Source organism: Lagopus muta, chromosome 13 (genome assembly GCF_023343835.1).
Source record: "Lagopus muta isolate bLagMut1 chromosome 13, bLagMut1 primary, whole genome shotgun sequence".
NCBI lineage: Eukaryota > Metazoa > Chordata > Aves > Galliformes > Phasianidae > Lagopus > Lagopus muta.
Genome location: NC_064445.1, coordinates 14,865,504 through 14,880,968, shown reverse-complemented (window position 1 = coordinate 14,880,968; position 15,465 = coordinate 14,865,504). Strand labels below are relative to the sequence as shown.

Below are 15,465 nucleotides of genomic sequence, written 5' to 3'. Positions count from 1 at the left end.
CATAGTTGTAAAAAAATCTATTGGAGCTACATGATGAGAGTTTCTGGCCCTTTACATGACAATATTGTCTATGAGGTGACAGCCTCATTTGGCTAAAGAAAAACTCTGCATAAGCCAATTACATACAGCAATTCTGCCTGGAGGAAGATCAACTTCAAAGTAAATAATCTTTACTGGTAACAAGATTTCTATACCAAGTATTTCATTGGAAACTTGGAAATCCTTTCAAGTGCTTATTTCTCACTTCAGTAGCTAGAATGGTTTAGCTAATTTTTTCCTAATTCCTTAATTTTTTGAAGACAATATTGACAACAGGAAACTGAAAGCAAATTGTACATTTTCATATTATAGAACAATTAAAGATGTTGACTAATTAATTTTAATAACATGCTCTTCTTGACTAACCCAGTGCAATGTATTTAGCAAACTCTCTAAGTTTGCTATTTTAAATTCATACTCTTCTCCTTTGCAACAGAATTCTTTCTTACATGAGTTAAAGGTATCATTTCTACTTATGGTCTCGAGCCTCACTATGAGGATCTTATGCTCCTCTGTAAGCTAAAACATCTGAATTTAAGTGTTTTCATTAAAAAAAAAAAAAAATTTATTCTGTATATATTGCTCACCTTTGTCATTCACAGAGTCTTTATTCTAAGATATACAACAAATCTAAACCAGAACACAGTAAATCTATACCATCTCCTCTGTATCCATATGGAACTGAGCAGGCGTAAGTTTCACAAACTATTCTGAATACCTTTGGGTGACATTTCTAAAATCAGTTCACTTCTCTTTCCAAACTGATCGTCCTCATGGCAGAACTCAAAAATTGACTGGTCTGAGGCAAAACAGACCACAAGACAGGAGAGCGGAACATGAACAACAGTTTAGAAAAATACAAAAAATTATCACATCTTACTCATTATAAGAACAACCCTCCCTTACCTCCGCTTTTTCTTCACTGCCAAAAAAGAACATATTTCAGTGGATTTCAATCCCTCAAGTGTTAAACACTTTGTACTCCTTGGACATATGTGACCTCCTGCTCCCTCATGTTTATAGGGCTGCTGTCAAACAGCCACCACTGTGCTTAATGCTGAGATTGCTGAAAGCAGTGCATTTTCACAGAAGAGTTTATGATTTTATTACATGCTTTGCTTTCTTCGCAGGCTTGCCCAAATTTGTGTCTGCTTCTCTTCCAAATTTCACATCGAAAGGTAAGCAAAGATAGCATTATTTTGACAACGATACTAGAAACATTTGTTTTCATGCAGGCCCACTTTACCTACTCTGCAAGTCTTCGTTGTATGATCAACTTTGTAAAAAGGGTGTCTTTTAAAACAAATTAGTGCCTGAATTTCCTATGTTTTAGTTGCAGAAATCAAAAATACGATTTTTAGAAGAATTATGATTGACATTTGGGATTTACAAGTGCAAGGCACTGATATCCCCAATTTCATTTACAGGTAGTAGCATAGCAAGGATTGTTATGTGAGTGATTGTTATGTATGTGATTGTTAAGTGAGGTCCTGGCCTCCAGGCAGGAAACCAAATGAGCCCCAGGACACATTGCAGCTCACTAAAACAGACTTGCCCTAAGGACTGATTCTTCGAGCCAAGGCTCAGCTGATCATTCTCTTCCACCAATTAAATTAGTAGAACCACTTAGAAATGCACAAAAGAGATTTCTGTAAGGGGTAAATGGAATTTATATTTCACAGCATGAGCAGTAAATCTGAGGAAACAATGAAGACAGGACAACTGCTAGGAACTGGCTATTCTTTCACTGAAGTAGCATACACAGTTCAGGAACCCTCTGGAGAACATAGTATTTTCTATAGTTCAACAGAAACTCAAAAGAAATGAAATAGGCACTTATAGCCTTCACTTTCTGGTATTGGTTTTTTGTGGAGACAATGCTTACCACGCTTTGCTGGTTCTGTTTGTATCTCTGTCTCCATTATCATTAGATTCCAGGTTTCAGATACTTATATTTTGGCTCTGAAACAAGGATTACCTTACAGTTCAGGACATCAGCACATCATTATTTATGGGACTGAAGGATAGGGATAAGCTTTGATTTCACTTTTGCAAGAAGGTTTACAGCTAAGTTTTACAGTGAGATCCTCTTTACACCAAACAGAGTACAAAGCATTGAAGTAAATAGAATCATTTTAAATCAAATTCAAATTCCAAACTTTCCAGACTGCTGGCAGGGACAGAAAAAAATGAAATACTCATTTTGGAGTATAATTTTTACTTACTTACGAGACACCTAGAAAGATTAAACACAATAACCTTATGGAAACTATAACCCTCTTCTGGCATTTACCTCAACACAAAAAGGCATTCTTATGATGGCATACAGCATTATTTGATTTGACAAAAAGTTCCATTAAATACATATTTTTTTTATATACATGGTCTAATTACTTCAGCATGGCAGTATGATATCCTATATGCTTTGTCAAGCTCTTATTTATTATTACATTTGCAAAGAGTATTATTTAAAAAAGAAAAAAAAAAAAAAAGGAGTTGAAATTCACAGCTTCTGGTAAACAGAAAATAAACTCAATATGGAAATTCGGTGATTGTGTGAATTATACACAAAGGCTTTCAGAGCTCTGCTCAGTAATTGTAAAAGCTGCAGAACTGAACATAAATAAGTAAACTCCATAGATCTCCTAAGCCCTTTCCTGCAGCACAGAAATAACCACCTCCCTCTTATCTGCTCCAAATAGGAATCAAAACTTGCCATACAAGGAACCTGGATTGAACGACAGTTGTAAAGGCTTCCACGTTTCACGTATTTATTAATCTCGTTATGGGATTAACTAATCTGGCTGTTGTATATTAATACAATGCTTATTTGAAAGAGTTGATGCATTTTTTGATGCCTTCTTCCAAAATTTTGCACAGGACCAAGAGGAGCACATCAGACACGCTCTCTGAAACAGGGGAATTCATTACACAATCTGTTCTCAAGGAAATTCTGCAAGTTTGTCAGAACCCCTGACCTCACGAGATTGTAGTCAGGCAGTGATTGAAAACCTGTTTCATTCATGACATGATCAAAGCCTCTGAAACATTTGAGACGTAAGAATATGAGAGTGTAATATGAGGTTCCTTACTGTATTTCCTTGCACATAATAGCCTATCTAAACTTTATTCCTTACAATATTTACTCCAGGACTGATGCTTATCTGCTTGCATACAGTTAAATGCAAGAACTGTGATAAAGGAAGCCATGACAGAGCATCCCTGCTATTTCATGCTTAGCTTTATTTTTGCTGATGAGAGAAATAGTGACTAGGTAGGGAGCGAGCATAACTAACTGCTGACTTAATGTAAGAGACAGTTAATGCCTACTACTTCAATAACTTGCAGGCTGGACTGCATATGGCAGTTATGGAAAAACTTGATTTAGAACCACAGTGATAGAAAATACATATAGAATTTACAGAACACCTAGAAAGTGGGAGTACAGTGACATCATACACATCACACAAGTCTACAGATTCTAGGTGCAAGAAGCAATATTCTGAGTAGTGGAAACTAAAGTAATAATTGCCCAGGAATGGGTTCATGTTGGAAATAGGAAGGCCACTCATTTTTGTTCAGATAAAACTCATTTTCATAGTGACTGCTGACTTTACTGAGTGTACATTTATCAAATGTTATCTAGATTTTTTTGCCCTTCGTCTTCAGAAAGATTAGATGAACACAATCTGTTTTGTCCAGGACTTCTACAAAGCTACTGCATTTATTCAGAGGAAAGAAGGAGTCAGGTTTGCACATACTCTCACTTCTGCTAAGGCACGTTTTAAAGTTTTAAGTGCCCTGTGGACATCGAGGAATGCAGTTCGCGCTGAAAGAATCTGAAAACTTAGCTTTTAAGAAACAGAAATATTTCCTGATTTATGTGAGAGCTGGAATTTACTTGTGGCAAAAATTCTAGGATATCCCTAGTGCTGCTTTGTCAGAAAAAGATACGTAAATAGGAGTAAGAGAGCATGAAGATCTAAATCAAGCTAGCTGTGTGGCAAGCTGGAAGGCAGAGATCAGATCAGAAACCTAAGCTATGGATGAAATGCAGAGCCCATCAGAAAGCTTGACTCCACTTTTAGGTCCCATGATGAAAAAAAACAACACATATCTGGGGTCATTTGGGGGACATTTCATGAAAAGGCTGCATTAAGTGAAGATGTGAACAAATCTGTTTCCTTTAATGCATCGCCTACAGTAATGGTAGAAATGTTTGTAGCCTAAAGTACTCTTAGATTCTTTCAAAACCTGCGAAGTGTAATATAGTGGAAACTATGTATGACTTAGTGTAATCTTCTGTGCCACACTTTCAGTAGAAGCTTTTAAAAAGTGTGGGAAAGGTTTTTTTTATAATACACGTGGGAAATCAGAAGCAAAGCCTAGATCAACAAAACGAGGTATGTGTGTCTAACTTGGAAAATCTGGAAAGGTCTTCAGTGTGGTGTCCTCATAGGAGGTTTACTAAGACTACCAAAGCTGCTTTCTGAGTTCACTAGGACATGCAGGACTGACAACACCACTCCAATAGTTTCTAGTCCACATAGACAAAACAGCTATCCCTAAATCCACTCAAGTGTTACAGTATTTACCAATGTCATTATATATTCCTGAACAGATAAATTTATCTTAGCACCTTAATAACCTTACAGTTGACACAGAAAATACATTAACATTTTCCTCTCTTCCTCCAGAAAGATAATTGTAAATCCTGGTACTTTCAACATCTGAAAACTGCGAAAAGCGTTTTTCAAATATAGCCTAAATGTTAAGCAACATATCAATTCTATAACAATTTACCACTAAACTCAGATAGAAAGATTTCCAAGTGATTTAACCATGAATATAAAACAACATGGATCTAAAATTATGTTAATTTATCTATAACACAGATATGAGGAAGAGAAGACACCATGCTAATTTATGTGCATTTTCTAGGCTAGGGCAAAGTGTGGAATCCTTCAGTCTTGACTTTCAGTTATCTACGGTAATGATTAAGAGTAAAAATAATAAGCTCAATATTTTATTCAACAGTAAGCTCCATATAGTCAAACCAGTGAAGTGGCAGGGGTAGGACAAAGGGAGAGTTGATTCTGACTTACAGAAACCTTTTCAAATGAAGGTGTATAAAGTTTATCCATGGTACTGCAAAACCTGCCCCAATGGATACAGATAGCATAATATGTGTTTCTACCTTCACTTTCCAACATACACAAGTATGGTAAAATGAGTTGATTGAACAGCTATCAAAACGAAATTCAAATTCTGCATTACAACACAACAAATAAAATTGATTGCTTTCTACTTAGTTTTTTTTTTTTTTTTTTTTGTTTTGTTTTGTTTTTTTCTTTTTTTTTGCTACATTTATTACTGCGTAAATCATCCTTGGTTTACATTCATGAGAACCGTAAGAGCAGATTTATAGGTACCCTATAGATGAATTTTGACTTGTATTGTGAGAATTAAATCTAAAAAAAAGGTACCCTGCTTTTTTATACAATCCAACTGATGTAGGTATCCTTTCCAAAAAGCATGTTCAGAAACTGCTTTAAGAAAATAACACATCTTTAAAAACACATTGCAGAGCTCCTGCCACTGAAATATGTGAATTATACTCCATTACTGCTGGCATTAAGAAAGCATGTTATTTGCTGATCTGGATACAATTTTTTTTGCACAGCTAGGAAACGATGCATTCCAAGAAACACTGTGATATTTTAATTAGGTAATTTTACTATGGCCACCACTACATTTTATATACGTATATTTTACTTCATACTCAACATTCCAGACAATAACTGCTCTTAATAAGGCAAGACATAATATATGTGTGGAAAAAAAAAAAAAAAAAAAAAAGAAAAAAGTATTTCAGCATAAATCTCTCAACTCAGAATACTTCCAAAAATTGTTTATGTCTTTCTACTGAGAGGCTTAGATATAAATGACTTTGAAATTAATATTTGAACTTTACCAGAAGCATGCACTCCAAAGTCAATGAAGCAATGCCTGAAGCATTAACAGCAGATGCTCTTTCAAGAACCTCCCTGCTCATAGTGCACCCATTTTGCTGACCCTGTTATCCTGTCATCTGTGCCTGGAAAAACTGCATTCACAGTTACTAGACTGAATTTTGGAGTAGTTCACCATTATACAAGGTCTATCTAGAGCATCTGATCATCCTTTATTTATTTAGTTACCTTCTGTTCTTCCTAGCTTGTAGAGACCTTTAGGGTGAATGCCCCAAAATGAAAAGATTTTCTCGATATGGATATTCTTAGCTCCAACTCTGGAACTTGTTCCACTGTGTGAAAAATCAAATCTTCACTGAGACAGAAAAAAACGTGACTCACAGCCCTCTGGGCTGGCACTCAAGAGAGGAAAGCTATCCAAGCTCCAAAAAATTATTCTTTTATTTTTATGTGAAAATATTATTGATAAAAATGTAGAAAACACCCTCTAGCATCAGCGCATGAAATACTAACCTTTCCCATCAGCTTAGCACCATAACTAAGAAATTACGTGCTTTATGATCCAGTCAAAACGATACATATTACCAAAGCATAGTTTTTTTCTAAAGAGACAGTGAAAGGATGAACGGAGAACATTTCCTGTGGTTCAACGATTCTTCTGAGAACAGAGATGTAGGCTTGTACTCTCAGGCAAACTGAAAACAGCTTTGATTCTTTGGAATATTTCCTAAATACCGAAGTGCCATGTGAAATGACAGTGCCACTGTCACCATCAGTTTTAAACAACAGTAAGTAGAAATGCCTGTTCAGCACTTCAAATCAAAGGAGGACACCTTTTGCTGCAAGACTGCACATGGTTTTCTCCAATGGGACAGAGACTGCCCAATGGGGAGTGAAATTTGAGTCGTGCCTTTTCTCAGCATTTCCACAGAATTCAAACAGTGAGCAACTACAAATAGTACTTCGATATGCTCATGTCCTGCTCACATTGAAACGTCAGTACTTGTGTTCACGTACAAGGTAGTTAAATAAATTACATAGCCAGGTGTCAGCCTTTTCATAGAATCACAGAACCATTGCAGTTAGAAGACTTCTGGAACCTCCCCCAGTCCAATCTTCTTGTACAGCAGTTCGCTACAGCAGGTTACACAGGAAAGCATCCAGATGGGTGTTGAATATCTCCCAGAGAAAGAGTCCACAACCTTCCTGGGCAGCCTATTGCAGGGCTCTGTCACCCTCATGGTAGAGAAGTTTCTTCCTCACATTCACATGGAGCTTACGTTTTACCTACTGCCCCTTGTTGTGCCACTGCTGAAAAGAGTCTGGCCCCATCCACCTTATTCCCACCCATTAGATGTTTTATGCATTGATAAAAGCTCCCTTCAGTCTTTTCCAGACTAAGCAGTCCCAGAGCTCTCAACCCTTCCTTATACAGGTGATGTTTCAGGCCCCTCATCATTTTTGTGTCCCTTCCAGTTGTTAAAGATTAAGCCTGGATTAATAGCTGCTTCTGAGCTGTCTGAGCTGAGTGAACAGCTCAGACAAAACACTTCCTGTAATACGCTTGAGGTTTAACCAAGTATTTTTGATGTGGATCCAAAAAAAAAAAAAAAAAAAAAAAAAAAAAAGTCTTCATAATTTACCTGAAATCAGTGAAAATGTGAAAATGTATTTTAATAGCTATCAGTATCAGGGCCACAAACCTAGGTGTGATGGACTACTCTGGATGCAATATAGCTGAAAGAAGGTAGAGAGCAAAGCAAGCAAGCAAGACTCCACCAGCCTGAGAAAAGAACTTCATCACTAATATTAAACTAAGAATTTTTTTAGAGGAAGACTTAAGACTAGTGAACAAGTTAAACAGGACTGTAGAGCAATTACTCAAGTAACTTTAGAATGGTAACACGTAAAAAGTTCACAAAAAAAATACAATTTAGGAAACATATTGTTCTAAGATGATCATATGCACTTTCCCACCATTTTTATTTCTATTAGCAAAACTAACTAAAGATACCCAATCCAGATCATCATCTCAGTATCTACACACCCACACAACTTCCATTACAGGTACACTAAGGACAGTATGAGATTTCCATATTTACCTCTGGCCAAAAAGCCAAACCTCCATTCCAAGGGTTTCTTTGCTTACTCAAGTCTCATGTTTTGCACTCCGGTTTTCCATGACTTCAAGCAAGTGGAAAACATTGGCAGGAAGATTGTTTTCAACCGATAACTCAATGAATGGTGAATTCCCTATTCAACAAAGAAGTTACTTAAGAAGCAACTTGTTTGTTTGTTTAAAGCAAGATGTTTCCCCAAGCTTTGTGCTGCTATTTGCACTGGCCAATGTGGCACAAGGGCTGAGGGTATTTGCCATGAAGCCTTGAAGTCTTCCTCTGAGACTGAGCTGAAATGCCTTATCTCAGATGGGAAGCAGATGTAGGTCCAGGATGACAGCAATGACACCTGCAATGGCACCCAGCAGAGCACTGCTTGTGAATTACCCAGCCTGATATGGACAAGACTGGGACAAATAATACTTGTTCCTAAGTCAATTATTTGAAAAGAGAACCCATAATGTGAGATTTACTGTGATACCGTTAACTTTGTAGTGAGTTGAAGTGTTTGTAGCATCTGTAAAACTGATGGATTGTTTCTCATAGAGCTGGCAGTTCAATAGCAAATATGCCTTTTATGTGCAGGAACCCAGCAAGGTCAAACAGCTGTGAAGGATACACTGGAAACACAACTGATTTCTAGGGGAATAATACATACACTAGAGTTTACTATTTGTTTCTTCAGAAAGAAAGCAGATGTGAAAATATCCACAGATGTAATCCATTATTTTTTGCCAGCTTTATGCATCTAATGTGAACAGAATAACTAAGAAAAAATGCTAGGTTTTGAGTTTATTGTTAACTTTCAGCAGGTTTCTATACAGACAAATCTTTTCCAAGAGGATTTCAAAACCTGAAATATATGCTCAATTCCTTTCAAATGTAGAAACAGTGCCCAGTTTGTCTCTGTACCGACTCTAGAACTCTGCAGCAATAAGGGAAGGAGATGCAACTTTTTTCTACTCAAGCATAAAATAAACGCAAGTTGGGATAAAGCAATTCCCATCAAAATTTTGCTTTTGTTACCTTCTCACTGCCTTCAATTCATGCTTCTGTCATAAACAAGGAGAGAGGAACAGAATATAACTCTTTAGAGAAGATATTTCCCTATTGTATGAAAAAGTATTGTAAGTTTCTCAACATAAAGCCACATTGAAGAACTGACTAGAAAAAGTCATCACAATGTAGTTTTTGGTTTTGAAAATATAATGAGTAACATTTGAACAAGCCTTCTAAGAACCAATCAGTGTGAAAAGAGTTAATGATGTTCTATAGTTTAATGAAATCTTTGTGCCTTGTCATCAGTGAAGAAGCATTAACCGTTAATCTTAACAGTTAACATATTAACATATGTATCTTGTCAAGCAAGGAAAGTTGGCCTGACTTAGGCTATTGTTCAGTCAAAGAAGTCTAGCTGAAGTGCTGAGAAACAGTTAAATGAGAAATTAGTTATTACAGATCTGTTGAATTCCTAGTTCTGCTAATCTTCCTTTCACCTTTACTGAGGCACTTAATCTCTTTATGTAACCAACTCTAAGTACTTGTATAAGAATGACTATGGTATGCTAAACAGCATATAAGAAACAAGCAAAAAAACCCTAACAAATTATTCATCTGTTGTATGAGAAGCTTGCCTCCAGCATGAGTAAATAGAGCTTTTCAGCCTGAATTATGGTGTACATTTAGTATTTTCTTTACAGTGAATTCATTTTATTTGCTATCTACCTTACGCGCCTCCAACACCAGTAAAGTGGTGTCAGCCATTCTCTCTCAGGTCATTTATGATGAAATTACAATTCCACTTAACAAACTTAGAACCTAAATACCATTCCTAACACCTCCTCAATGCAGATTTCACTCTTCAAGGTACAGAGTTACCACTTAGCCTTCAAAGGATTATTTTTTCTCCTACATTCAGAAAGTAGTAAAAAACTCTTAGTTTGAAACACTTATGCAAGTTAGATCATCCAGAGGAGCAGGCCCCAAAGGATAATTTTTGCATAGATCTAAGTTAGAAGGATAACAGGGACAGTTGATCACCTAAGCAATTTCCCATTTCTTCCCAGCCAAGAACCCAGCGAGGATCCATCCACCCTGCCAGCCTTCACCACTGTCTCCAGCAGCAACTGGCACCCCAGAAGACGACAGGAAGAGAAAGCTCCAGAGAGCAGGCAAGCCCACCGCTGCTTCACACCAAATCCTTTGCCAATTTGTTTACATCTCCCTCGCTTTTATTTAGCCCTTCTCCCAATTTTCAGCCTCAGGAATGTGAGGTCATGAGCAGAACTTGGAAAACACTGAATACTGTTCCGTGCTTTCTTCCTTGTTCAAATTGAATGATGCTAAGACAAAAAAAAAAAAGTTAAAAAGTAGAGCAATAAGCAATTTGTTTAAAACTATTTGACAAGTCAACTTGAAACCAAGTTTCACAGATTTATCCTTTTATCTACATAACCTTCAGTGTCATTGCTCCAGTTATTTCATAACATGAGGTCAACCCAGCCTTCTGTGAAATAAAAGCTCTGCATTCCTAGAGCAGTGTGCATGCTGAAAGCGCTCATGATTGCTTGATGTAGAAAACAGAAATTAAAAAGCTGATTATACTCACATCCAGTAACTGAGCTATAAGTGTGATGACAGTAAAGTAATACCCCTTCATTAAAATGCATATAATTAATTTCAAATTTGTGCATGTCAAATAGGATGCCTTGTTACTGAAAGAACCTTAACTCTTCCATGATGTCATGAAAATAAATTCATGGAACTTCTTTCCTATCTCATTTAACAGCAAGATGCAAATGTAACTAATGTTTCTCTGGAAATTGAAGAAAATATCAACATAGTGCCTAATCAACTTCAGCAGTGTGATGCCATTTATCACCAACCAGAAGTGTAAGATTGCTTTTGCAAAACACGTAAGTACTGCTTGTGGTTTGCACTGCACTTTAAGATAACTTCCAAGCTAAGAAACATTTTAGCTAAAATATGAACAACGGATTCAGATTTTACTTTTATCTTTCAGTATGCATTACTGGACCTGATTCCAACACAAGCTCAGGAGAGGAAATTAAAGAAGCTTCAGTGAGTGAAGTGCACACATCAAATGTATTTGATTAATAATTTAACAATTTGAACAAATAATTACATAAATATAGATGTATAATGAGACACTTCTGAATCCAAAGCGATTGCAAGAAGTTGAAGCAGATCTTCTAAGAGGACAAGCTCTAACTTACTGCTGGACTTTACTAAAGTAAGATGCCAGCTCCTTCAATTAACATTTTACATGCTTAATATGTCAGAAACAAAACCCCCTTATTTCTATTTCAGATAATCCTAGTGAAATAATTCCATATCTGGAAAGAAATTCCCCTGGTACAAGTTAATAGTGATCCTGCAAAGTAATAATTATTGACATGCACTAAATGAGGAACAAAAAAAAAGAAGTTTTCAAAGTACAGTTAATCTTACTGTGCATCTGATCCTAAGTATCCCTTCAGTTTCTATAAACTCCTTAAAAATAGAAAAAATTATCGATATCTATATTTCTTGATCATACAGAAAACATACAAACAAAACAAACAACCCAAAACAAAGTAACGAAACGTGTACATTATTTGATATTGAGCTAATTATTTAATATGAAAAGGAGACAAATTAATTCAACTGGGATATAAAAGTGTGTAGTATCGCAGTAAGTTTGAAACAGGTGGAGAATGTAAAGCTCATTGACACTATCCTACATGTAAGATCATGCAGTGTGATTCTGTACTTCACTCGGTTTATTTTAAAGCATTTCTTAGCACTCATCAGATCTCCCCTTCACTCCATTCTCCAATATCCTCCTACTGATAGTTTTGAACCCTGCGACTGGCCTGAGCATTGTCACAACTGTTCTCTGGTATTTCTTGATGACACATTTACAGACACATTTAACAACCAGTTTCACCCCAAATCTGGTATGGGATAGAAAGACTGGGTACCCAATTACTCCGTGTTTCCAGAAAGCTATTTTATAATTGAGCAGAATCTCCTCAAGAGAATAGTATCTGGCTAATTGGTTTCAAGATAGTTCGGAAAAATTTCTTCTTCAAAAGAGTGATTAGGCGCTAAAATGGGCTGCCGAGGGGGGTGGCCAAGTTCCTGGAGGTATTCAAGAGTTATGTGTTATATTGAGGGACGTGGGTTAGTGGAAAAATTTTGGTGGCAGGCACACAATTGAACTGGATGATCTTGGTGGTCTTTTCCAAACTCGGTGATTCTGTGAATTACTGTACAGTCTGGACAAGGTGGGCAAAACAATTCTAAAAGAATTAAGGTTTTATTTCTGGACTAGAACTCTGAAAGGACCCTTCAGCCCTCATTCTCACCAAAGCAGTTTCATTGAAATAAACAACATCAGTAGGTTTAAAAGAATTCAGAAGTTCAGCTCCTCATTTCTACCAGATACAAGCCTGCCTATAATGAAAGAAATTTCTGTACAAAGCATGAAGCAGTTTGAAAAATAAGCTGTGGCACTCAAAGCAGCCTCAAAGAACTGTGAAGTAACCTACAAGACCTTTTCTATATGAGAGCCTGAGATGAGAATTCAGATCTTCTTGCCACTACCGGAATCACTTCTGGAAAGTCAGGATCGCTAACTCACCTGATTGAAAAAGAATTTTTGGATGGATATAAGACTCAAAGCCATAAATCTTTAACATTATTTTCAGTCAAAAACGAAAAGCCACGGTTATAATATTTTCTGTTTATTAGAAATAAAACCAACTTCAAACTATATTAGAATCTTTAGAATTTTTTATTGCAATGTTAGTTGAACATGTTTTATGTGGCACCAAAACCTTAAATAGGGAAAAAACAATTGCTTGAAAGTTATGGACAGACAGATCACAATTTTTAAAAGCTCTTACTGCTGTTATGAACATGAAGAGGAAGCCATTCAACATTTCACCTCTTCTTAACCACACAAAAGCATTTCTCCCCTTGTTCTGCTACAGCTTTTATCACTGATTTCATCCAACTTCATCATTCCCTGTAGTTAAGTCTTAACTGCTGCAACACCAGCTTGAAGTCTCACTCAAAGCATGAATGACATCAACATCCTCTAAAGACTCTTTAACCTTACTGTGCAATGGCAGTTAATATAATTTCAGAACAATGCTCACTAAATTGATTCATTTTAACAAGCAAGTTTCAACCTACTTGCTATTTTCCTGACTTTTCAGCTCATCCCTATTCAATAAACTGTCCTGTCATATTGTTATTACTCTGATTAACTGATCAAAGAATGACAGCTATGAATGTACAAATGGAACAAACTTTGGTGCCTTCATATTTCTATGCAACCCCTAATTGCTTGGGCTACTGAGAATACGTGAAGTAATAAATCTCAAGAAATTGTTTATCAGGAGGCATTATAGAGATCAACTTGCAAGTTAAGCAAGTGCATTCATCCTAAGATAGAAAATTTTCTCTTAATAAAGAATGGTTAGCATCTTTTGGTGTTGTATCCTAGTGAGTTTACCAAAGTTAATGAATACCCTGAGAAAAAGATAATTCCTACGCTAAAATATCCCCCACTTCCCATATCTAAATGGGAAGTGAAAAAGACTTAACAAAAAAAAATAGAGATTGATATGTTCACTTCATTAAAAATGAATAGTATGCCACTTCATCTTTGTTACCGTGCTGTAACAAAGGTAAAAATAACATCCATTTGCACCAAATCTAACTGAAAGTCATTACTCAGTCAGATCTCTTATTTGGCATTCACACGCACAGCAGGACCACATAGCAAGGTAGAAACCGCAATGGAACACAGTAAGAACCTAGCTTGTTTCAACAATTTTACAAATCCAGCATTTATTTATTTATTTATTTTTAAGAGTGGAAAGAGGAAGGTAGAAAAAGGAAAAAAAAAAAAAAAAAAAAGAAGAGAGAACAACTACAACCAACTATCTTTTATTTTTGTTCTTTAAGAAGGAACGCCTTTCATCCAGAACAAGCAAGATGATGATGTTGATACTGACTGGTTATCCACAAGTTATGCAGACATCAAAGCTATCAAAGCTGAAAATTCCATTAAACTTTCCTTATACCCAGCTTTGTTATTTTAAGCAGTTTGTACTGCACCAGTTCAGGCTGCCCACAAATCCCAATGTATTTGCAATAGGCAACGTAATGATCTTTCCAGGAAAAAAATAGAATTTTGTCTGATCAGTATTGAACGCCATACAGATAGCATTTAGAACAGAGAGTTGCTGTAAATTTATACAAGTTCCAGTAGACACACAAATACCTATGCAAAAAAAATACACTAAGGAGCAAAAAGTCAAAAATCACACTGCTTCTTTCTCACTATTTTCAAAGCACAGCCATATTAAGTCTCCAGCTCAGCTATGCCCTTTATATCTCCTGAAGGTTAAATCTTATTCCACTACTGACAGTCCAGTGTCAGGAAAATTGTCTGTTCCAGCCATCTTTAGACCTCTGGTTTCTAGGTTCCAGAGAAACATGTTCCCTAAAGATCGTGTGTTTCTAGAGTCAAGTAAATAGCTTACTGAAATCAATGCTCTGGCTTCTATTGACTTCAGATCTCTGGTTAATCTACGAATTTATGAAGCTTAGGATTTAAGTTACCCAGTTTTGAAAAGTACTGTATTACATGGCAACCTGAGATAATGGAAATTGCTGTACCAATCACAGAGACTCTGTTTGAATCAGATAATTTCTGCTCTCTGTTATCATTTAACTTGAACTCCATTTATCTATTAGATGTCTGCTCGTCTGCAATTTCAGTTTTCAACATACCACTTTCTACTCAGACAAATAAGTAAACAATTAAGAGGTTGCATTTGTGCATCACCTGAGCCTACAAATAATGGAAGAGAATAGTGAGAACTATTTGAATCTTACCAGTTAGAGACAACAACTCACACTGCCAAACTCAGGTTACATCCATCAAAATAAGGAAGGAGCTCATCGGCTTTGGTGTTTGTAGTTACAAGCTACCAGGGCTACACAGATTCAGTGTTGCATCATCTTCAGATGGCATGGAGCAAGAGTAAAATGGCTACTGATAAGTTCAAAACATACAAATAACTAGAACACACGTACAGAAAAACTAATGTAATTGTCCCTAAGGAGCTGGTGTGAAAATAGCCCTAGGAGCAAGAGACACTTGACAAGAGTCACTACGCAGGCTATCATATGTCTTGTTTGGGCATTTGAACAAATCAGAAGTACAGAGACGCCTGCCTGGAAGATGCTCAATGCATCTTTCTACAGATAAGGATATTCAGGTTATGAGACATTTGGATATCAGACAATATATAAAT

General features: G+C 36.4%; 1 protein-coding gene across 4 annotated transcripts in view; it reads right to left on the bottom strand.

Moving 5' to 3' along the window:
- Positions 1–15,465, bottom strand: part of TENM1 (teneurin transmembrane protein 1) — a 537,663-nt gene that overhangs the window by 416,102 nt on the left and 106,096 nt on the right. The window lies entirely within an intron of this gene.